This window comes from Nuphar pumila, chromosome 11, assembly GCF_984573655.1.
Source record: "Nuphar pumila chromosome 11, dmNupPumi1.hap1.1, whole genome shotgun sequence".
Lineage (NCBI taxonomy): Eukaryota > Viridiplantae > Streptophyta > Magnoliopsida > Nymphaeales > Nymphaeaceae > Nuphar > Nuphar pumila.
Genome location: NC_143259.1, coordinates 90,451,622 through 90,478,136, shown reverse-complemented (window position 1 = coordinate 90,478,136; position 26,515 = coordinate 90,451,622). Strand labels below are relative to the sequence as shown.

Genomic DNA, 26,515 nt, shown 5'->3' with positions numbered 1-26,515 from the left:
TTTATGAGTTAAACACAAATCAAGCCACAAGCCTCTCATCTCATTTTCCAGCCCTAATTCTAGACTAAAGTAAGAAATTAACTAGGCTAGTTGATTAATTTCCAATGGGTCAATCAGGTACAAGTAGGGGTGTCAACCGGTCAGACTCAGGTGAGACCAAACCCAGATTTGATCTAAGATACCAGTACCAGGTTCGGATCCAATCGGATCTACTGTAAGAGAAACCATACCCAGACCCTATAAGGATTACAAGAACCAGACCCAGACCATACCAGATAAAATAATATTTTTAATCTTTTTTACATTGATTTTTTTTTTGGATCTTATTTGGAACTCGGATTGGGCCCGGGTCTGGTATGAAATTTCATAAACCATACCTGACTCCATATGTCAATCGGATCCTTTGAATCTGGTACGGATTCTAATGGGACCTCTTTGTTTATCACTAAACCCTAACGCTATAGAGTTTGGTATGGGTCAGGTTTGGTTCAACCCAACCTATTGACACCCCTAGGTACAAGATCCTCCTGCAATACATCTGGTTGGTTCCAGACATAAAATCTGGGCCTTTACACAGGACTGACCCAGACCTCCTGTACGTAAATAGAGCTTGATCAGTTTAATCTCCAACAAGCCACAATCTCACTTTTGTACAATTTGAAATATTTGTGTTAATCGATCTTACTTATCATTAGTTATTCCTGCTATAATTTTCTACTATCCATATTGATTTCAAATTGAGCAAACACATTCTTCATGCATATGGGTGAACACACATGCATCAACTGCATGTATGACCAGGGAGGGCGCTGCTGCATCCAACTCATGGTAGTTAACCAGTGCATGATACGAAGCACCAGGCTGCCATTCCAAAGGGATCACATTGCTAGCAACAATGGTCTTGCCCTACTGGAGCGATGTCAGCCTGATCAAACTCTATGACAACCGAGAAGTAGTACGGGTTGGACCTAGGATCCACATGAAAGGCGATGTGGAGTTGAGCTTCCAATTGGCTCCCCAAGATTGTTGTAAGGGTAGCCATGCATCTGATGCTGCTGAGCTCACTGGTCCTTCTGCAAGATCTACACCGGCAAGATCGCCGTCTGCATCTTTGAACTCTATGACAACCGGGAAGCAGTACGGGTTGGATCCAAGATCCACATGAAAGGTCAAGTTCCACCCAGGGTACTCACAGGCCACCCTACAAGAAGCAAAACACAGTTGAAAGTAAGTAATTTCCACGAGCAAAAGATAATCATATTTATTTGTGCTGCCATTGGGTTTGACCTAAATATGCACTAGTTCAAATGGGCTAATTTGTTGGATCTTAATTATTACCACATCCAGTGACACCCTGCTGTATATGATGGCTAGATCAGAACAAGGAAAGCCTGAATCAGGTGCTATGTAATTGTTAAAAAGAAAAAGAAAAAGAAAAAGAAAAAGAAAAGAAAAGGTGCTGCCGTGTCCACTGGGCTGCTCAACACGTGTCCGAGTCTCCACAAAAGTTGACCAGACCATGGCATGTTTTGTGAAGCCGAGCAACATGTGTCATGCAAAGAGATGGGGATGCACTTTTTTCTTTTTTCAATGCAATTACAGTGCACTTGATCTCTGTTCAAAGATGGATGTTTCTCAGTTTTTATCAGTTATCGAAAGTTTCTTAGATAGGTGGAAGACCCACTTATCGAAAACTCGCTTCGGAAGCACGATACTTCTCACTTTTGAAACTTTATGAGAATCTCGATTCTCCCATGCTTCTCTTATGCTTTTCACATGCTTCATCTATCCTTTTTACATGTTTTCTCACTTTACTTTTCATGTTTTTTATGTATTTCTTTTCATACTTCACACTCACTTTCATGTGCTTTCTCTAAATTAGAAGTCATATTTTTTAGATTTTGTTAAAAATTTAATTCTTGCACTAAAAAATCATGAAATTTAAGAAGTCACTTTTATTTTAGTTTTTATTTGTATTTGTTTTGTTTCTCATTCAATTCTTATATTATTTTTTATTTATTTATTGCTTATCACTTCTTGTCATTTTAAAATGCATTGCTTCTTGCTTTCGCTTCCCATATCGTTTTCCGCTTTTGCTTCCTAGTCTGACAACCATGTTTTTATTTAGGTGATCCCTTGCCAACCATAATGCTTGTTGGCATGGTTCTTCCTCCTAGAAAAAAAAAAGAAACTAAAAGATGAATGTAAGCTGGGTGTGTGGGCCAGTGCCTTTAACTGGTGGGTTTCATAAGGGCTTGGGTGTTAGTGACCCTTCTCAGGGTTTACCTAGAGGGGGCAGGCTCACTAAGTGGCCCAATTCTTGGTGAGGGTTCCTTGTCATAAAAGAAAAAAGATGTAAGCATTTATATGCATGTGGCAGCAGATCAGTATCTATTCGTGACTACAAGAAGAAGATGTAAATGGTAATGTATATATGTAATCCATTTCCATCCGGAACTAGACCAGGTAGAAACTAATATAGGATTTGGACCCAGGCCTGACCATTTTCATATAGTTCTCATGAACTCTGATCCACTTTCAGGTCACAACCTCTAGCTGGTACAGCTCCAGAACTGGGTATGGAATAATGAACATATATTTTGGTTAAACTAGGCAAAAAGGATGTTTCGGGTAATTTTCAATTGGCCACCCAAAAAATCTTTATAGCCCTAATTTATATATCCAATGAAGGTTATGTTCCAGAATGATCCCAAACTTTTGCTTTAGGGTAAGCAATAACCCTATGAATTAACTGTCATTAAACTCGGGTATGGAAATCACCAATTTACCCTTACAAAACTAACTAAAGCCTATTTTAGTCCCATTCTTTTAATTCTCATTCCTTATCTTGACTCTGTCCTCTTAAGCAACAGAATTGGTTGACAAATAAAATAACTTAGAGAGAAAAATAAATTATATATAAAGCACAAGAAAAATTGCAAATGCATTTCTATATTTACATGTAGTTGGAAACCACATTGGGTTATTACGCAATGCTTATGTCCTAGATCAAGTGAAACGACAAATCATGTTCTCTTCGTGTTTTGACATAATCACCATCCATTTGTGGCAATCAAATGACTTTCCTTTTTGTTCTTTATTTGTTTGAATTGGGGTCACTTTTTATGCAGCGGTGCAGCACGCAGCTCCCCTGATGACGACCATCCATCTCAACATTTATCAAGGTGGACACCACACCCATCTCCTCCCTAGTTGTTTTGATCTAATCTGACTTTGTAGCAGCATGGTGGATTTAATAAGAATTGACTTTTAAATCATACTTTTTCAACAAATAAATATGATTTTTAAATCACAAAATTTTGTGTTTTGTCAACCGTTGATTTTGAATTGCCAAAAAATCCTGTATACAGGTCGGATTTCAACGATTTAGATGTCATTCTTCACTAAATGAATGATGTAGATCACATGACATCTATGGAGTTCTATTTGATTAACACGGCATGCATCAATGAAAATCTCAAGGGTACGAAGATAGAGATGACATAGGGGATGAGGGGAACCAATTTGCTTGAGAAATGCTGGCTGTCAAGCAGGTTGCTGCACCACCTTAGTCAACACATTATATGCAGCGTCGGTGCATGGTCTGCATGCAACTAAGTCCTTGACAGCCACCCATCTTGGCATTTCTCGAAAAAGGTTGAGATGGATAGTCATCGAGATCGGCAACAGAGCTGCATGCTAAGCACCGCTGCAGGTAAAAAAATGACCTCTTGGATTTATCCACTTAATTATACCAACTAAAATTTACTAAGTAGGGTCCATAATCGGCATGCACTCACCTTCTGTAGTGTACGTGCATGAGGCCAACGTTACGCACTGAATCCTCTTTGCCAGGAAGTGCCATTGCCCCAAAAGCGGTCCCACGGAGATCAAAATGAACGGACTCAGCCAAACAGCCCGGGCAGTCATCGGTTATCACAACCGTAACAGCCAAGCCCGAGCATGCCCTGCTTTCCTTCTCCGAGCACCTCACCTGCTCATGCATGTGTTCAAATTAAGTCCATATATATAATTTTAGAGAAACTCATCGTAACAATTTAATAACCTGCTCTGTGCAGTGGGACCCACTGACTATTTTATTTTGCATGCCAAGCAAGGCACGTGTCACTTCGTGTTGGTGTTTTTACAAGGGAGTTGTAAAACACAGTTTTATCTGATTCTCTCCCAATTGTGGTAGTAGCAGTAGTCTTAAAAGTTCCAAACACCCAATTTCCACCATTACCATATACATAGAGAACTGGCCCTTTTTTGGAAGAGAAAAACCAAATAAACGATTGCTACTGTTTCTCATGTTGTGGGCTTGTGAATATTTATGATTATAACAATGACATAAGTACCAACAGGGGCTCCACTTGTTTGGCAGGAGCTGTTAGTGCATGTCACCATGTGTTGGGAAGTTGCAAGTTCAAAACCCGATGGTACCTTGTGTATAACTGGTGGGGGTCTGTTCTTAACCCCAGCTTGCTTATCAAAAAAACAAAAAAATAATAACAGTGACAAACAAAACTGCCGCTATTGTGTGGGTTGCTCGTGTGGCCAGAGAGGCTGTGAAGGCCTTGAGATGAAAGCGCTGGATCAAAGGTCGCTGGTTCATGGGACCCACCGTCGGTTTGCATCGCTAGAAGGCAGGTCCATTAAGTGGCCCGGTTCTTGGCATGGGTTCCTTTGCTGATATAGTTAATTGAACCTGGTAGGGGTCTGCCTAACCTCAGCTTGCCTTTCAAAAAAAAAAATGAACTTACTATCAATGGGGCTCCGGTTGTCTGGTAGGAGCCACGTCACCTTGTGTTAGGACGTTGTAGGTTCAAAACCTAATGGTATAGTTGTACAAGTGGTAGGGGTCTGCCTAACCCAGCTTGCCTTTCAAAAAAAAAAAATGTACTTACAATTTTAAGATAACTATGAACATGAATAAATATTCTCAATGAAATATAAGTGTTTCGGGAGTGCACGTCACCTTGTGTTAGGACGTTGCAAGTTCAAAACCCAATGGTATACTTGTATAAGTGGTAGGGGTCTGCCTAACCCAGCTTGCCTTTCAAAAAAAAAAAATGTACTTACAAATTTAAGATAACTATGAACATGAAATATAAGTTTTTTGGGGAGTGCACGTGCGCATACACGTGTGTGTGGACCTGATAGCAAGCGCCACATCCTTTTCCAGAGATGAAGAGGGAAGGTCCTCCAGCAGTTATCATGGAACAGAAGGGTGCTTCCTCCACCCAGAGCCGTACCTGTGTTTTATGGGGCCTGAGGCGGAGGAAAAAAATGGGCCCCCTATTAATAGTAGGAGTTCGCGGGGCAGGGCTTCCGATTTTTTTTTTAAAGAATCAAAATAACAATAAAATTTGCATTTACATTAAACAAATATAATATTCCAAATATTTATATTATATTAAATAAAAATATATAAAATATTTATATAAACTACCTAAACATGGGCCCCTAAAATTTTTTTGGGCCCAGGGGCCCTGAGGCCCAAGCCTCATTGGACTCTTTACAGGTCCGGCTCTGCCTCCACCGCACTGCCATACCCACATGCACCTCCTGCAAGTAGCAACAATTCACAGTTTTGCACATTAAATGATCTATATAAAAGGATTATAAAAAAAAAAGATCTTTATAAAAGGAAATTAAATATCTCAAATTAATGCTAGAGAAGCAATTCATGATGCATATTCTTTATTTCCCAACTATACGACATGACTGAAAAGCCCTCCATATTAAAAAGATTATAAAAAAATATCTTCATAAAAGGAAATTAAATATCTCAAATTAATGCCAGAGACACAATTCATGATACATAATTTATAGTTCCCAACTATACATGACTTAAAAGCCTTCCATATGAATAGCTGGTTTTATTGCCAACCAAGCCAGAAACCAGTATCAACATGTCTTCTTTTTTTTTAGGAAAGTATCAAAATATAACTTAACAACCTTATTTTCCCTTTTGAAGCAAAAATACACATCACTAAAATAATTACAGTAACAGCAGAAGGGTGACAAGAAGTCACACCCAGACACAACAAACAACAAAATTTGTAAAAGCTACTTAATTAGTTACAGAAGCAAAAGTAAAAGCTAAACAAGAGATAACTACATCCGAGCACCGAAAATCTGCAAACTAGAGACTTCACAGCAGAAAATTCTGCACATTCCAGATCGATAGACGACTACTCCAAAGTAACTACTTCTATTTTTTATGTGGCAATGAAGCTCATTATTAGCCCCAAAGGGGTTTGGCTAGGCCGCTAGACAGGTGGTCTAGGTTCAAATCCTGCAGGTGTCAGCCCCTTGCATTATAGCCAAAGCAGGGCGACTCATTGAAGGCAAGGGGTGCACCATGGTTTTACGCAGTGTTGTTAAAAGCACACCTCACCTTGAGGTGAGGTCTTCTACGCTTCAAGGCGCCAGCTTAAGGCATGATAGTGATAATAATAATAATAATAAAATTAAACTAATAATAATAATAATAATAAGTTTTTATATATATATACAACAACAACAACAACAACAACAACAACAACAACAACAACAACAACAACTACGCCTTCATCCCAAAACAATTGGGGTCGGCAATATGAACCAAAAAAGAAAATCATTTAGGGTCTTCCACATGAATCCTTCTCCTCCAATCATTTCTATCCAATGCCATGTCCTCGGTGAGGTTCAAAGCATTCATATCCTTTCCTATCACCTCCATCCATGTCTTCCTAGGCCTACCCCGACCTCTTTTAACTAATATATTTTCCCATTTCTCCATCCTTCTAACTGGAGCATCATTAGGCCTTCGCCAAATATGTCCAAACCACCGTAAACGATTCTCTCTCATCTTATTTTCAATGGGTGCAACACCTACCTTCTTACGTATCTCCTTGTTCTGAATCTTATCTTTTATTGTATTTCCACACATCCATCTCAGCATACGCATCTCAGCTACACTCATTTTTTGAATATGATGTCTCTTGGCAGCCCAACATTCCGTACCATATAGTAAAGCGGGTCTAATAGTCGTCCTATAAAACTTTCCCTTCAACCGCAATGGCATTCTACGATCGCACAACACTCCAGTTGCACTTTTCCATTTCATCCACCCAACCTTTATCCTATGATTTACATCTCCATCAATCTCTCCATACTTTTGAATGATAGATCCCAAATATTTGAAACAATCATCCACCGGTATTTCTTGCTCACCAAGCTTCACTACACTCCCATCACTACTTCGTTGCTTACTAAACCGACATTCCATGTATTCTGTCTTACTCTTACTCAACTTAAAACCTCTTGCTTCCAATGTCTGTCTCCATAATTCTAACTTAGTATTAACCCCAGTTCTAGACTCATCAATCAAAACAATATCATCAGCAAACAACATACACCACGACACATTTTCTTGAATTGATCTCGTAAGCTCATCCATCACTATAGCAAATAGGAAAGGGCTTAAAGAAAATCCTTGATGTAACCCAACCGTTATATGAAAATTGGTTGTCACCCCTCCATAAGTGCGGACATTGGTTACTACTCCTTCATACATATCCTTAATTATACTAATATACTTGAGAGAAATACCTTTCTTCATCATTGTTCACCAGAGAACGTCCCTAGGTACTCTATCGTATGCCTTCTCCAAATCAATAAAAACCATATGCAAATCCTTGTTCCTCTCTCTATTTCTCTCAATAAGTTGTCTAAGAAGATGTATAACTTTCATAGTTGATCTTCCAGGCATAAAACTAAATTGATTCTCTGATATCATGACAGCCTTCCTCAACCTAGTTTCAATCATCCTCTCCCAAAGTTTCATAGTATGACTCATGAGTTTTATACCACGATAGTTTGTGCAATCTTGTATATCACCCTTATTTTTATATAGAGGCACCAAAGTACTCTTCCTCCACTCATTAGGCATCTTATTTGTCCGCCAAATCTTGTTAAAAAGATTTGTCAACCATTCTAAACCTTTCTCTCCCAAGCATTTCCAAGCCTCGATAGGTATACCATCTGGACCAACTGCCCTTCTTGATTTCATTTTCTTCAAAGCCTCTGCAATTTCTTTTTTTTGAATCTTGCGCATGAAGTCACGATTCATCTCATGAAAAAGAATGGACAAGTCTCCAAGATCCTGAGCACGCCTTTCATTAAATAGCTTATCAAAATAATCTTTCCATCTCTCCTTAATCTCCTCATCTTTGACTAAAACCCTTTGCGTTTCATCTTTGATACATCTAACCATACCCATATCCCTCGATTTCCTATCTCTCATCTTTGCAAGCCTATAAATATATATATATATATAAATATAAATATATATATATATATATATATATATTTATGTTTTAAAAAAAAATTTAAGGCTTAAGCTTTACGCCTCGTCTCAGTTTTTGGTGGAGCATCTCAATGCTTTTCAAGACATTAGTTTTACGCCATGTGATGAGTGACCGTAGGTTGGCAGACATAGTCCAGTGTGACCAGGTCTCTTACTCCTGGGGTGATTTCTCAGTTTTTCCTGAAAAAGGGAAAAAAAAAAATAAAGCTCAGTATTATACCGTCACTTCCTGCTCCATTGGGGCTTCCATACCACGTTGCTCCGGCAAGCGACCATTCAACATCAATGATCGATGATAGTTTGGACTTTGAAGCAAAGCCTACATGTGAGAGACACGCAAGGAATACCAAGCAGAAGAAGAGAAAGAGAAACTGCCATGGATCATCAATAGCTCGTTGCTACTACTGCAGATTGGCGACACTGCACCCTCTATAGGGGAAAGCTATACTCTTTTGATGGAAGGGATGGTCACGTTGGTATATAATATATATAGACAAAACTTGGTTACTGGTTCTGCACTGCACCCCCGTGAATAGAATTGGATTTTATCCTATATCTGACCAAATTTGATTCCATTTAGTTGCATTTGGTAAATCAAACCACATCCAATTATATTAAGATGTGGACATGGTTTTTAAATTTTTGCTACCAAATTCAACATAAGAAATTGGGTCAACATGAGATTTTCGCCATTTGAAACTGAATCCGAGTTTACAACACCGGATTTGCAGCGGATTGAAGACTTTGTAGTTACGCTCAAAATCGCCAGGGAGTTTGAACTCTCAACTCATTCACAAACCAAAAATGCTTTTTCACTGTAACCGTGAATGCCTGCATGATTTCTTGTATGTCATTCATATATTGTTAATCATATCCTTTTACTGCATTTTATACTTAGTGAAGAGTTCTAGTTTTGGGACATAACCCTTGGGAAAAATTCCTTCATCCCTCAAGAGACACGTCTCTTGAATTTGAATATTGTGACTGTTGGAAAGCCCCCAACAGTCGCATTATGGCCGAACAACCTTATATCTCTCACTTGGCCATAAGGGATTTCCTGTGTTTATATGTTTGTTCTCAACCGGAACCTTATATACACACTTCTCGAGTAATCTTTACTCTCATTATGTTCATATGCTTGTTCTTAACCGAAACCTTGCATATATACTTCCTGAGTAATCTTTACTCTCATTGTGTTTATATGTTTGTTCTCAAACGGAACCTTGCATACACACTTCCTGAATAATCTTTACTCTTATTGTGTTTATATGCTTGTTCTCAACCGGAACCTTGCATACACACTTTTTGAGTAATCTTTACTCACCAACCACTTAGACGTATCTGAGTCCCATCTGACTCATATGTCTAGTGAAAACATCCTCAGTGACTGCCTTGGTTAGCGAGTCTGCTACCATGTCACTTGAAGGAATATAATTCACTGTTATTTCATTTTTCATAAGCATATCATGAATATATTGATATTTATCTTCAATATGCTTACTTTTAGAGCTATCAACTCCTGTTTATATTAGTCTTATATCAGCTTTATTGTTACAATATAGTTGAACTAAAACTTTTGGAATGTCCAACTTTAACTCATTTAGGAAATGATTTATCCACATACCAAATGTGGCTGCCATGTTATAGGCAATATATATACTCAGCTTTCTGGGTATGTTGTGTCACACACCCTTATTTATTGCATGACCATGAAATTGCCCCACCTCCTAACATATGTACATAACCAGAAGTGGACTTTGCTTCATCTCTATCACCAACAAAGTCACCATTTGAGTACCCTACAATCTTTAAACTATTTGACTAATAGCATAGCTTAAGTTCCTTAGTTTCCTTTAGATATTTAAAAATTTTCTTCACTGCTTCCCAGTGAGAAAGTTCATGATTACTTTGATATCTACTCATTAGACTTACAATAAAACTCAAATCAGGTCGACTGTATATCATTGCATATATCAGGCTTCCAATTGCTCGAGCATAGAGAACATTCAACCTTTCTTGCTCATCTTTTGGACAATCATTCTTACTTAGCTTTTGGCCTTTTATTACAAGAATACCCTTTGCTTTGGTACTTTTCATTCTAAATTTCTTTAGATACGATTAAGATACTTTTCTTGACTTAGACATAGCAATCTCGATTTTCTATTTCTGTAGATTTTAATTCCAGGGATATTTAAAGCTTCTCCCATATCCTTTATTTTAAATCGAGAACTTAACCACGATTTAGTCATATTTATTATGTATATGTCATTTTTTGTAATTAATATATCATCCACATAGAGGGATAATACAACAAACTTACTCCCACTATTCTTGGCATATACACAGTGATCTAGACTATTTGCCTCATAACCCAATTTGGTTATAGCATTATAAAAAGTCAAATACCATTATCTTGGTGACTGCTTAAATCCATACAAAGATTTATTTAACTTGTATACTCTATCCTCTTGACCTTCAATTTCAAAACCTTTTGATTGTTGCAGAAAAATTATTTTATTTAATTCATAGTTTAAAAAAGTCATTTTCATATCCATTTGATATAGGTCAAGATGAAAATAAGCTACCAATGCCAATATAATACAAATATATGCTAGTTTGGCTACAGGAGAATAAGTTTCTTCATAATCAAATTCCTTCTCGTTGTCTAATAATCATTCAAATAGGATGGAGGAGTTCTTGTTCTTTTCCAGTTACTACTTGTGAATTTTGCTCATTATTCACAATTGGATCGTTATGCGCTAACTCTTGACTTTGTACCCCAAGATCATTTATGATATCTAGAAAGACATCATCATCTTTAGGATAAAAAATGTTTTCTTGAGTTTCCAAGAATTCTACCTCTCTACTTTCTATAAATTTCTTTTCATGATTATATAGTCGATATCCTTTTTATCCCTTTGTGTATCTCATGAAAATACATTTGATAGCCTTGCTATCTAACTTATCTCTCATTTGACTAGGAATCAGCACATGAGTAGCTGACCCACACTTTTACAAATGACTCAAGTTTGGCTTTCTATCAGTCCATAATTTATGGAGAGTAAGCTCTACAACCTTAGAAGGAACCTTATTTAGAATATACATGCCAGTGCAAATTACTTCTCCCCAGAATTTTTGGAAAGATTTGCATGTGCCAACATGGATCTTGTCATATCCATTAAGGTTCTATTCCTTCATTTTGCTACACCATTCTGTTGTGGTGTATAAGGCATAGTTGTATGATGAGTTATATTATTATCAATGCAAAAGTTTTTAAACTCAGCAGAGTTATATTTACCTCCTCTATTAGATTTGATAACCTGGATTTTTCTTCCTAGTAATCCTTCAACTTCATATTTATATTCCTTAAACTTTTCTAAAGCTTTAGATTTCTTAAAAATTAGGTATATATATTCATACCTAGAGTAATCATCTATAAATGTGATGAAATATGATTTTCTTTCATGTGTTTCTACGGTTAAAGGTCTACAAATATTTGTGTGTACCAGAACTAACAAGTCACATGACCTACTTCTCTTGGGAAAAGGTTTTCTTATCATTTTCCCTGATATGCATAGTTCATATTTTTCAAACTCTATATTTTTAATGAAAGATAATAATCCCATGTGAATTAATTTTTTTATTTTATTGACATTTACGTGTCCTAACATTAAATGCCATAAATATGCATCAACATTACATGCATAATCAATATAACCAGAAATATTCATTGTATTACTTGTAGAAGGAGGTATATTAAGACGAAAAAGACCATGGTTAGCATCATAGTGACCCTTGAGATTCATTTTTTCATCTTTCCTAATAGTGACCTTGTCACCCCGAAAACGGATTTCAAAGCCTTTTTTAGTAAAATCTCACACTGCTGAAACATTCCTTCTCATGAAAGATACATAAAGTACATTTGTTAGTAAGAGACTGATCCTTTCTACCTGAAGCCTACAAGTCCCTATCCTGACCACATCACTATAGGTGTTATTTCTTATATACACCTTATGATTTCTAGACTTCAACTCCTTTATTTTTACAAGTCATTCATTTATCTTAGACACATGTCGTGTCACCCCTAAATCAACCCACCACCCTGAAAGATCACTATTTGCGATCAATGATTCAGATACAGTGCATACTAATTATCGTTATCTATTTACTTGCTTTCATGGATTCTCTTTCTTGGTTCTATTTGGACAATTATTCTTGAAATGCCCAACTTTTCCACAAGAGAAACATGCTCCCCTGATTGTAGTCTTGAAGTTCTTGGTTTGCATTTGACGCTTCTTGTTGAATTTATTTTTCTTAAATTTCTTGAAGAATGTGCCTTTAGACTTAAACATGTGCGAGGTTGCGGAGAATGATTTTTGAGTATTCATAACTTCTCCCTTTTTGTCTTTTGACATGTGCTCTTGCTCAAGACCTAATTGCAGAGAAAGCTCAGTTAGAGTTGGTTTTTCTGGTTTAATCTCATGGCAATCAACACCATTTTCCACATTGGAGGAAGGCTGTTTAATATGATAGAGATTTGCATGTACTCAGGAATATCATTTTCTGCTATGACTAAGTCTTTAGCCATTACCAACATTCAATTCACATGATCGACCACGTTATTTGACTCTTTCATCCTACAAGAATTATACTCTTCTAGAAGAAGTTGAATATGGGTCTCTGAAGTCATATCGTACTTCTTCTTGACTTCATCCATCATTCTCTTCACAGTATCAAAGTCTTCAAACACTCGGATGAGGTCATCTTGCATAAACATTAGAAGAGTTGCTCGAGCAAGTTGATCGTCTTCAATAAACTTGTTATGAGCTTTCTTCTCTTCTTCAGTCGACTTATCAGTTGGTGAAGATTCTATATTATTCAATACGTATAGAGTCTTGTCATGTGTCAATAGATATTCTATTTTTTTCTCCATATTCCAAAATTTATTTCATTTTATTTTTTGATTTTGGATAACTCAACCATAACAATTCAATTTGCCATATTCTGAATTATAAACAAATATTAGAATTAATAAAGGTTTTTCAACTAATATTTATAAATGTAACTAGTTTTAATCTTTTTAAACTAGTTTAGCATACAACACGGTCTTTAAGTATGCAAAAAACTCACAAAAATTGCTAAATTTAAGCACTTTTTGACAAAATAAGTAGCATGTGGTTTTTTGAAACCTAGAACCACTTTTCTGCAATTTCAGAAAGTAATGTGAGAGATTTTGCTTAAACAAAAATCAGAAAAACCTGTTTATGCAACTTTCTGAGTTAATAAAAAAGTTTGGGCACTTTTTTGCAATATCAAAAAAGTTCAGAGACCCTATTCTGCAAAAACTCAATAAAACAGAATACTTTCTGAAAATTTTGAGTTAATCAGAAAAGATAAACAACTTTTCTATAATTTTCATAAAGTTAGGACCCTTTCTGAGTAAAAATGGAAAAAACAGAAAGACTTAAAAAGAAATTGAGTTAAACAGAAAAGCAAAAATACTTTTTCTGCAATAAGAGAAAGCCGTTATACCTCAAATCCCTTTTTATCAAACTTTTTGCAAAATTTTGGGTCTAAATTGATTTTTTTTTTAAGTAAAAGAGGTATACGATAAAAACAAAAAAGGGAAAACCCGATTTAGGGTTCTCTATTTCATTTTGTTTTGAAGGAGAGGAAAAACCCATCGCTGGAGCAGCACCGGGCAGCCCCGATTTATCCGGCAGGAGACCATCTGGCGACCTCCTCCGGTTTGTCCGGGGACACCCGCACCTTCTTCTCCATTCTTTTATGTTTTTTTTCTTTTGATGTCTTTTCAAATGGAAAAGGGGGTTGATATCGGTCGACATTCCGGTGAGTGCACACAACATCCAATGGCCCCCGCTATCAACCAACGATAGGATGCCGCACGGGACTGGGTGACCGACGATCGTCACATGCCACACACCGCACACCGCTGCAGGCGGCCTGTCCGACGACACCACTTATCAATGGCGACCCTCAAAAAACCCTGGCGACCAATCCGACCTCCGATCGTAAGGTGAGCAATTTTTTTTTTTTAATGTATTCAGCCGACGCCTCTTCGAACGTCTTCTGCCTGGTTCGAGCCCCTTAGAAAAGAGAGAGAGAGGAAAGAGGGAGCCAAACCCTCTTTCTCTCAATTTTTTTTCTTTTTCGACACTGCGACCACTGAAAATCGGATGGTCCGGTGCGTAGAGGGAGAGGGTAAAAAAGACCGGGCCACCACCAGTGTCTAATCACCACCGATGGTGGTTTTCCTTTCCTCTTTCCAGAAAAATAAAAAATCTTGAAGAGGGCCGAACCCTCTTTCCTCTTTTTTTTTTTACAATTTTTTCGCAAATCAGGAACACGTTGGGTTTTTCAATTTGACTATATAAGAGAAGACTGACCTCTCATTTTGTTTTTGGTTTTTCTCTATCTGTGCTATTTTTCTGGTGACAAGTCACTCTTGTTTACCAGCGTTCAATTTTCTGCGTCAACGCGCCCACACACATAGGGGACTTTTGGTGGTACCATCAAAGATTTATCGAACCTGCTCTGATACCAATGTAAGAAATTAAACTCTATGACACCAGATTTGCAGCGAGATAAAGACTTTGCAGTTATGCTCAAAATCGCTAAGGAGTCCGAACTCTCAACTCATTCACAAACCAAAAATGCGTTTTCACTATAACCGTGAATGCTTGTATGATTTTTTATATGTCATTCATACGTTGTTAATCATATTCTTTCACTGCATTTTATACTTAGTGAAGAGTTCTAGTTTTAGGACATAACCCCTGGGAGAAATGCCTTCATCCCTCAAGAGACACATCTCTTGAATTTAAATATTGTGACAGTTAAAAAGCCCCCAACAGTCACCTTATGGCCACACAACCTTACACTTGATGCCTCCTTCCACATCGAGAATAGCTCTCTGTCTTCGATCATGAAGAGATCCATCATTTTCAGAGGTAAATTTTAGATAAAAAATAATGTTTTCTTATTTTCCCTTTGAAATCTCAAATTCGAGAGATTTTTTGATGATTTCTTTGTTTTTTCACGTTTGGATTTTCGCAGAGGATCAACTCTTCGAGAATGACGAAGGATTTTCGTCTAAATTTTGTAGCATGAGAAGATCCACCACCACCACTCCCTCCACCTCTTTCTTATTTTTTTCTCATGCTACACAAACAAGTGAAAATTTTTTATTTAAAAATTTTATTATATCAAAACTTCTCATAGGAAAAATTTTCTTTTCCTATGAGAATTTTTCTTGCTTCCAAACATGCCCTTAGTGTGCAAACTTAGCATATCTTTTCCCAATTTGGAATGAGTCAAAATGAGGAAACTCGTATGGGATAGTGATTATGTTGAATACAATCATAATCGGTTTGATTGTGTCCAACCATTGATTGTGTCCATTAGTTTCTGTCAGCGAAATAAGAATTGGGGTAAAGTCCATTTAGTGTCTGAGATGGTCCATGGATTCATAGAACGAGTCAATTCAGTTCCATCCAGATTATGGACCAACAACATATTTTGATAACTATTCAGATGAGGAGGTAGCCTGCATCAAAGAGTAGGGGCAAATGAGCCAAACGAGCTCGAGCTTAGTTTGTTTGAGGAATGCCTTGTTTAGTCTAAAAGTCTGTTTGAATTCAAGCTTGAGCTCATGGCAAGTTGAGCTGGTCTTAATGAGCAAAGAGAGATGTGCCATGCTTGAGTTGGACTCATTATTAAAAACCAAGAAAAAAGAAAAATCTTAAGTTAAATATATATTAAACCATGAGCCTTTTACTTTTTGCATCTCAAGTAAATGAATATTAAGCCCCAACGGGGTTGAGGTAGTAGGGGTGGGGCCTTGGACACTAGACAGGCAGTTAAGGTTTGTCACCCATGGGTGTCTCTCCTCTACGCAAGCTGACACCCAGTATATAGGTCCTGGGGGTAGGGGTCCTTGCTTCAGAGTTTTACATCACTGACATGACAACTATAGTTATGGCAAGCTGAGCCAACACGACCAGGTCATTATGTCAGGTGTGGTTTGTTCGTGTAACACCCAGGATTTTCGAACCCTTTTTAAAAGGGGTTTATTTAATACTATATGAGCCTTTGCATTACAATTTATGTTTTATATTGATGAATAAGGGTCTCTTGTTAAAATTGAAATAAAAAATGGTCAAATTTGGGTTTGGATCAGACCTGTTTGGTTTTGGGAGCATAGTCATCATTTCTGAAATTGTTCATGGCTTTTTAGGCAAAAGAAGTGCTAAAAATTTTCAGAAAAGGTGGAGGATTAAACTGTCAAGGGATATGTTAAGGATTTGCTTGAAAGATTTTGGTTTTATTGGATAATGGTTGTTTGGTAAATAGGTTTAAAGTTAAGGGTAGTTTTGGTATATAAAGGATAAGTTGGGAATTTGAAAAAGCTATGAGGGTATTATGGTAACTTTGGCATAACCAACTATCATTAAAGAGGACATCTCAGCTATGATTTGTTTGACATGTGTTGAGAGAGATATGATTAAGGTTAAATGCTTTTTATTAAACTTAATCTCTCTCTCTACCTTCATTACACATTCACTCTCATCTTCTCTCTCTTCTCACTCTCTCTCGTCTCCCTCACCAACCCACACATTTCCACCCTCTAGTTTATCCCCATTCACTCACACCATCACGTGTTAGTGGAGGAAGAGGGCTTGCATCATTCATAGATAGCGTTTGGTGGCACTAGCCGATGAGATTTGGGGAGATTCACCCACTCACTGGGAGTCGTTGCGATCTGAGTGTCGACAGTTCGTAGTTGGTAGATTTTTTGTTTTTTCTTATGACAAATAAGGTGTGATCCTCTTACTCCATGAAACTCTAGGAGCATGTAAGCATGTAGATGAAGTTTTTTTGAAAAACATGCTAGCATAGGTGAATTTTGGCATGTTTGGGAAGTGGGTAAATTTGTGCATTGTGAGTGGTTTCGGTTAAGAATGCTACCTAATTTTATGAAGTTGAAAACTCATGTTTAGATTTCAGTTTTATGAATTTTTTTCATGCCATAATTGCTGTATATTTAGAAAATGGTATTTCTAAAAGCCTACATGTGTGTTTTAAGTGAGTATGGCGTTACGTGCAATCTTAATCACGTTTTCTTGTAGAAATGCATGTTAGAGATGTTTATTTTGTATTTTATAATGAGAATCTATGAGATTCTTGTTAAGATTGTTGTTTTAATGCTGTGATTTTTTGTTCAGCCCTGTTTAGGGTCGACTCCTGCAGATCAGGAGTTGACTCCCTCATTGTTATGCACTATGTTCTATCCATGAGAGTCGACCCCTACTAATCCACGGTCGACACCTCATTCCCATATGTCTAACCTGTATTTTTTGGGAGAGAGGATCGACTCCTGTATACATGGAGTTGACTCCTGAACAGATGAGTTGACCCCTACAGGCGATGAGTCAACCCTTGCAGGCAATGTGTTGACCCTTGAAATATAGAGAGTCAACGCTTGAACATAAGAGTCAAGCCTTGTAGGCATGAGTCGACTCCTGAGTAATGATAAGTTGACTTTTGAATAGATGAGTCAATTCTTGAGCATTAAAGAGTCGACTCCTAAGGCACCCAAATGTGGTTTTCTTAGTGTTTTGACTTCAGATATGAGTTGTTAAGCCTGGGATTCAATGAATCAAGTCTAAAATAGTTTTATACAAATTATGGTACCAATATTTATTATTTTAAGCAATCTTGGTGCAATGGCACACTAATGTGATGTTGAGTGGTCCAAAAAGGGATACAGTTTGTGTTAAGATACATGAGTACACAAGCATGCATGTGTGAGGTGATGCATATAAATGTGTTCATGTGGTTTATCTTCAATTATTATTGTATTGATGGTATTATGTCGTAGTGCAAGTGTAGCATTACGTGGATTGAGTGGTTTTGCTTACTTATGGTTCGTATTGCAAGTGTGACAATACATAACAGTGGTGCATATGTGAGCACAAAATTCTATTGCAAGGTTGGCAATATGGTGTGAGTTTTGGAAAATAAATTTAAAAAAAAATATTTTTATGTAAAGACAATGTGAAAGCTAGACACCAAAGAATAGAAACCGGATCGCACGTATGGTGGAGTCTGGGTCGATCTCAGAGAACGAAAAATACTTTATATTCAAACACACAGTTAAACTACGCTTTATTGCCAAAAAGAAAAATCAATTAATTGAGTAAATAAGAAAGAGAGTGCAGCCCTCTGCGGAGGACTTTAAACAATAAAATAACGGCCTTATTACAAACCCAATTAAATGGAATAAAATAAACCTAATCTAAAAATAAAAGAAATTGTCTTCAGTGCTCCGAGTTTCTTGTCCCTTTGTGTCCCTTGTTTAATGTTCTTTATCACTATTCATGAAGGGCTCTCTTGAGAGGCTTGAAGGGCCTTTTCAGGACCTCAAAGGGCTCTTCAAGGGTATGAAAATAGACCTCTCGCACATCTGATCGCTTCCGTGCAAAACACAAAAACACAAACACAATAGAATGAATAGAACTAAACAAAAATCTAATAACTAATGAACTAAAAGTCAACAAAAATAAGATTTAAACTAATTAATAACAAACTACTAAATATGTAACTAACTATGAACAACTAAAGTGGTAAACTACAAAATAGCAAAACAATCTAACTAACACTCAAGAACTAAATATGCTAACCGTGAATAAAGAATTAGAACTAATGATTTAACTACTAAACAACTACTAATGCAAGAAATTTTAATAAAATAACTAAGTAACAACCTAATAAACTAATAAAACAAACTAAAACTAGCTAAACGTCAAACACAACAACCACTTCTAAATTAATTGAAAATGAAAAGACACAGACTGATTACACAGCTAACCAAGAAAAACATTAAAGTAACTTGATTAAATATGGCTATAGGGTAACACAACGGAATATAATTTACTCTACGCAACTTAATCATAAAATATTAAAACTAACTATAAAGAAAACACTAAAATAATGTCACTAGCCTATGACGTAAAAAAACATTACAAAACCTAGTTTAACAATGGTGATGAAACACTAAGACTATGGAATACATTAATGCCAATGCCTATAGCTGAACTATGCTAAAGGAATTAACATCAATGCCTAAAAATGAATTTTATATCTAATATACTCACTAATAGTTAGAACTACTTAACATAACCTAAAAAGAAACACACACTGCTTATTCGGTTAATGACATAAAACGTTAAAAAACAGAAGAACTAATATTTAACGCAGCAAAGAAAGCATGGCTAATATAAAATGTGGAACAGAAAACACAACTAATAAATGTTATTCTAATCTACATCAATCATAAAGACTAAAAGACATTTATATGCAGCGAAAAAGAATTTCTATTGGCAAACAAAAAGAGATGACTCAACCTATTCTAAACCACAAAATATGCTCAGATCTATGTTGTATGCGATGAATAAAAATCTTAATCTATGCTACGTGCAATGGAGATACAAAAAAACAAATATGATCCTAAACTACTCAAGAATCAAGAAAATATATGAAAACCTATGTTGAAACTATCGATCTACCTAGATTAATACTATTCTATGCATAAATCAAGAAAACAACTAAACGGTTAGATTAAGCAAAATAAATTTTTTCTTTTCTTTTTTATTATTATTTTTTTAGATGCTAAATCTAAAACTAAATATGCAGATGATGCAATGATATGATTTATGAGATGCAAAAACTAAAACTACCATGAAAAAAAAGGAAAAAACAAACCGTACAATCCGCTTCCGATGGATGGGTTGAGAAGAAGAAACGGTTGTTCCCAGGTTGTATATGCACCTCCCCGTCGAAGAAGATGATGTTGCTGACAATAAGAAGGGCTAGAAAAAAGAAGAAGAAGAAGAAGAAGAAGAAAGGAGAGGGGGAGAAATCGGCAAAGAGAGAGAGAGAGAAGGAGCAAGGGAGAGAAAGAGAAGAGAGAGAGAGAGAGCAAGGGAGGCGTGCAATCCAACTAGAAAAAATGTTTTTCCATGCCGCAAAATCCCTATTTATACTAATATAATTTGGTTAAAAATGAGTTTTTTCAAAAAGAGTCCAAAGATTTTTCAATAATTTCTAAAAGGGACTCTTCTTAAAAAACATGTTTTTTTCTAAAATAAAAATTCTTAAACTAATTAAAATTAGTTAATTACAACCTAATCTAACTAAATTATAATTAAGAAACTTTTAAAACTAATAGAAACACTCAAAACGCAGGGCAAGCTTTGAAATACATGATTTTCTGATATTTTCAATTCCAATGCAGTTTCTCAAAACTAACGATAAAAATAGGTTTTTAAAACAGTTTTCCACTGGATCATGCATAAAATAGTATGAATAAAATGCAAAATATATGCATGACCACAATACATAAAGGATTGTCTAAGACATGAGCATATATGTTATATTTGGGGTGTTGACCCTGAGTGTGGCTTATGCAAGCATTGGTCTGTGTTATCAAGAGAGTAATGCACAATGCATAATAAATTAATATTTTAATAACAAGCTACATTGGTTGATTGATTATACTCACATAGTTTTCATGTGGCTTGAGCCAGCTTGTGAAACAAATATTTTAATAACAAGCTACACTAAATAATTTTTTATACTCTCTTGGTTTTCTTATAGCTTGAGCCAACTTGTCATATGTGAACAAGCATACACCAATCTCGTGGGAGAAGTTTTGGGGTAGTTGAGTGAGCTTCTGTCATTTTGATCTAAGGGATCCGTTCTGCACCACAAGGCTTAGGGAACACTAGACTCTGATACTCAAGGCAAAGGTGAAGTTGTTGCAGTATGCCTAGTAGTAAATTACATTAACTTTAAGGAGAGGGATAAAGTCCCAGACTCTAGGTTTTAGGGAGAGGGATACCTTGACGAACGGTCCTGGACTCTGGTGCAAGTGTTTTAATGTCCTCTAGAGGTTAAAAGTGTATGAATAAATACCATTAGACGGGCCAGAGATACCCAGAGATTGCTGGGAAGTGGTGCCCCTTTGGTGTAAATAGGATTGTAATAATAAATGCATATGGTGCATGCCATGTAATACAACAACACTTAAATGAAAAGATTTAATAAAATATTCATGCATGTAGGTAGACATGACATGAGTTCATAAGCTTAGTGAATGGGCACCTAATGGTCGACTTGTCTTAAGTTGGGAGTCTATACCTCAAAGTTTTTCCTTGCGTATGCATATGGTGGTTGTTGGGATCAAAGCTCGACACCTTTGTGAGGGTCGACTCCTAGTATGTTTTGTTTGGTGGGAGGGTTGACTCATGAGTTGGGTGATCCTTCTTTTGTTCAGTTGGTGGTTCTGTTGGATCGAGCGTTGACTCTCGAGATGGGAGAGTCGACTCCTAGGTTGGGAGAATAGACTCCTCTTTCGACTTTGGGTTATGTACGCTCTGAGGGTTGACTCCTAGGTTGAGCCTTGTATTTTTATAGAGACTTAGCCTAGTTAAGGGTCAACCCCTGGTTCAGTAGGGTCGACTCCTCCTGAGTCTCTTTCATAGTGTGAGTTCTCCTGAAGGTCGATGCCTAATGAGTTTATGATAGATTCTTATATTTGAAAAATAAAGTTTTTTTGCTAAGTGACTTTTGAAACTAACTTGATCTCGTGCTAGTACCTCATGATGCTCGTGTTGAGTAGTTGGATCATAGTGAGACTGCAATTTGTCTCACCCTACTAATTGAATTGTTTTTCAAGTGATGTCTTGGTAGAACGGATTGGCGAGAAGCACTGAGCTTGGCAGACTTTTGGACGACGAACCTGGGGACTGCTCTAGGTGTTGTTTTAAAATTTTGAACTCTGTCGTGTACAAATAAGATGTATTTTGTAAACTCATACTTTGTAAAATGGATGATCTGCGTGATTTTGCAAGTGGGCAAATTGTTTTGTGAATTTGGATCTTGGTTTGGAACCTGTGTTTCAAAAAAGGGTTTTAAAAGGTAAAACCTTTCGCTGTGTTTGTTATCGAAAGAGAAAATTTTGAAATAACGTTTACTAAAAGAAAAAAAAATTCAGGGTCTCACAGTTCGAGTTAAAAAAAGCAAATGAATATAAAAAAACAAGGCTGGAAAATAAGGTGCCACTGGTAGCACAGCTTGCAAAGAGCTCGCTTGACTTAGGGATGTAAATGGGTCAGATTAATTTCAGATGCAACTTATTCAAAATTCAACTACTCGGATTTCTCTAATTGGATTCAGATTTGGATTCTAGTTAGGAATTGAAATCTTTGAAACCGAACCCCAATCCAGTTGCCACAATAAAAACAGAACCCGATCAACCACAAAAGTTGAACCATACATGACTATAAAAAAAAAAGTTGAACCCTACATCTCATTGTATTAGACATTCATTGAAAGGAAATTCATCTGCAACCTTTACTTACAACATTTATACAATGAAGACACATGGTGTAAGCTTTTTGAAAATAGTTTTTGTGCATTTATTTCTGTTATATAGTGGAAATGCATGAGAAAAATGTCATAAAAGACTTTTTTCAATGCATTTATTGCTTTAGCAAAGTAAATGCGCTTTATACCTCATGAAATTGGGTTTTAAATACATTTGTTTACATATCAACAACGTACTAATAAACATCTTTTCAGATACGAAACCAGATCTAAGTTCGAATCATATTTAATTCGACGATATCTAATACCAAATTCTACCCGAATATAAACTTTGATATATAATGTCTACCAAGCAGCTGGATATCTATGTTGGAGTTCATAATGAGAAGAAACTCTCAAAGGAGAAAGAGTCTAGCTCGTCTAAAGATTTTTCTTTTTTATACTTATGGAGAAACTGCCCCTAGGATCAGAGACCTAGCCCAGCTGAGTACCTGCCGTACCTACGATCACTGTCCTGGCAAGGTAAAACTCCTTGGGCTTACCCTTGCCCCAGGGAGTCACCACGCATCGGCTTGTGCAAGAAATGATGCCCAAGGGATTTGAACCCAGATCACCTACCTAGCGGCCTAACGCCCCATCCCACTAAGTTGCATGAAAAGTTATTAAAGAAGAAACTGTGTGCTAATCCGGAATTTGCAAGACAACTCAAACAAGGACTTACCAAAGCCGAGTGATGATGATAAGTAAAGAGGTTGACACCTTTAGAAATTTTAGAAGACCTAGTTATGTATATTTTGAAAGGGTTGCTCAATGAGTATCCGGCTTTCAAGATCTCATTGGAGACCAGATCTGATCCGACGACTCTGGACAAGTTATATGGCTTGTTACTTGTTCAAGAGTCCCGTATGTTGGTCCGGTTGAATTGCCAATGTAGTCACATGGTTGGTCAACAGTCAACAGAGGTGGTGGCTCTTTTAGTATTCGTGGCAGAGGTAATAGAGACGGCCAGTTTAATAAAAATAGAAGAAGAGGTCTAGGTAGGTTCAGTCAAGAGATGCGGCCAGACACAACTCGTGTGTCAACTTTGTGATAAGCCGAGACATACAGCCAAAAACTGCTATCAGTTATCTAGTTTTGCTCAAGCAAAAACTTCAAGCATATCATGTGTTTAACCAGTAGTAAGTGATGATAATTGGTACCCAGATTCGGCTGCCACCCATCATGTCACGAGTGATCTAAACAACTTGTCAGTTCATCTTGAATATCAAGGTCATGAATGAGTAAAAATCGGTGATAACGCAGGTTTGAATATTATTCATTAAAAAATATCTTAAAAGATATTTTACATGTGCATCAAATTACACAACCTTTTTATCTTTTCTGTTCAGAAATTGGAATGAAACAAATAATGCCTATTTTGAGTTTCATCCTGATGTTTGTTTTGTTAAGGATCGGTTGTCAAGGAACATAGAGGGAAAAAGTAATGGTGGCTTATATATTTTGGTTGGATTTGAGGTCTCAAGTTGGTTGGAGGAAAGGTTTCTTTACAGTGGCATCGTTGTCTGGGTCATCCTTCTCTTGGTATTATTAGACACCTGATAGAAAGATTTGAGTTGCCTTTTGACAATGTTTTGGGAAGATGTGTTTGTGAAGCTTGTCAAAAAGAGCAAGTCATTTTTATCCTTTTGAATAATCAGCTATTGTTCTTGTGATAGTTTATTTTGATTTTTGGGGTCCTTAGTGAGAATGGACATCGTTATTATGTTATTTTTGTTGATGGTTTCTCCAAGTGTGTGGTTTTATTTACTTCAAAAATTTGAAGTGTTGATTGTTTTTCGAAGTTTTAAGAAGCTAGTTGAGAATGTTACTGGGAGAAAGATAAAATTCTTACTCTAACTCGGAGGTGGAGAGAGTACCAAGTTGTTTCAAAATTTTTAAGTGATAATAAGATTGGACACCTATTACTTTCCCTTACACACAAACCCTAACAAAATGGTAGTGCGAAGTGCAGGCATCAACATACTGTCGACACTTGTTTGTCCAGGATGGCACAGACCAAAATCCCTAGGTTCGGGTCCTATGCATTCAACACTACTGTTTATCTTATAAATAAGACTCCTACAAAGGTTTTAAAATTCAGGCCCCCTATTAAAGTTTTGTTCAACGAAGTTATCTGATCGGTGCACCTTCATGGGTTATATGCTACTCAACACCGTGGTTACTGTTGCATGAACATGCATATTGGTAGGGTTTTTATTAGGGATGGCAGTGGGGCGGGGCGGGGCGGGGGACAAGGTTTCCACCCCCGCCCCGCCTCAAAATTTTATCCTCCACCCCCGCCCCGCCTCCGCGGCGGGGATGGATTTTATCCTCCACCCCCGCCTTCATCCCCGTTTCATGTCCTCCACCCCCGCCCCGTCCCCGTCCCCGTCCCCGCCCCGTCCCCGCCCCGTCCCCGTCCCCGCCCCGTCCCCGTCCCCGTCCCCGTCCCCGTCCCCGTCCCCGTCAAATTGCATCCCTACTTACAAATCATTCACGTTAATATTCCAGTTGATGATAAATGAATTCATCCACATGGAAAACAGTCAAGATAACGCATAACCTATAAACTTGCTACAGCTCTTTCCACGAAATTCATGGTATCAAACCAACACCAACAGAGAAATCAGGCCTTAGCTCTACAATAGCAGAAACTCAACAATACCGCCAAGGGTGACAAACCCAACTTGACTAGAAAAAAACATGTTGTTAGAGTTTTTTTGGGTATCTCAGTGAAATCAGGCCATTTTGTTCACAACAAATCTAAGAAAGTTTCAACCTTCATTTACTATTTTTTAGCTTTTAATTTTTGCAATGTGCCAAAACTCCACGCAGTCATGAAAAACAAGGCAATAAATGCACCCTTTCCCCCCACCCCCAGACCAAAGCATAAGTCTCACAAATATTCATTCAAGCAAGGGAAGGTGTTTGTAAACATAATGGATCATATGTTAAAAACCAATATAACCTGTAATACCACTATTAGTTCATAGCTACCTTATTTTAGCTCAATTATTCCATATAGCAACAGAGAAAACCCAACTTTTGATCAACATATCCATTTTTCTTCTGTAATTTGCAGATGCTCACAGTCACAGGTAACACTGCACTAAGTAGATTCAAATTATTTTTGAAGCTATTGTGACAAAAAAGGCGGAAAAACTTTGGGATTGAAGAGCTACAAACAGCATAGTGACGTGCCTGAGACTTTGTCAGACCTGCTAAAACCTACACATATAATTTGTAAAAACATTGAAATTTTGATGAAAAACTTCTAAGATCTTGTGAAAAATAAAGCTCAAAAGGCTATTTTCTGCTAGAGGTCATCACTATTCACCATATGACATGCCATATCTAGCATACCAATAGTATTGGGCACTTTAAAGTTAGAAAATAATCATGCCAACCCATGTCAAGAAGTGTTGGTGTCGGTGTCAGTATCAAACATGACTGAACACAAAAGTGTCGGACTTCTAGGCGTCTCCAAATAACATTTTGGTTTAGGATCCAAGAAATGGAACTTGGCCACAATATCTAGATAGCATTGGATTTACATTAACTTGGTTAATGTAGCAACATGCCCTTATCTCAATGGTACATAAATAATCAGCAGTCTTTCTTTAGCAACTGTTATAAGTAGTCAGCATATGTGAACCAAACACTTACATATCAAAGCTATTTTAGATTGGACAGAATAATCCTTGAAGATAA

General features: G+C 37.0%; 1 pseudogene; it reads right to left on the bottom strand.

Moving 5' to 3' along the window:
- Positions 1-732: 732 nt before the first annotated feature.
- LOC149822478 (putative expansin-B2) lies at positions 733-13,289 on the bottom strand (annotated as a pseudogene).
- Positions 13,290-26,515: the final 13,226 nt, after the last annotated feature.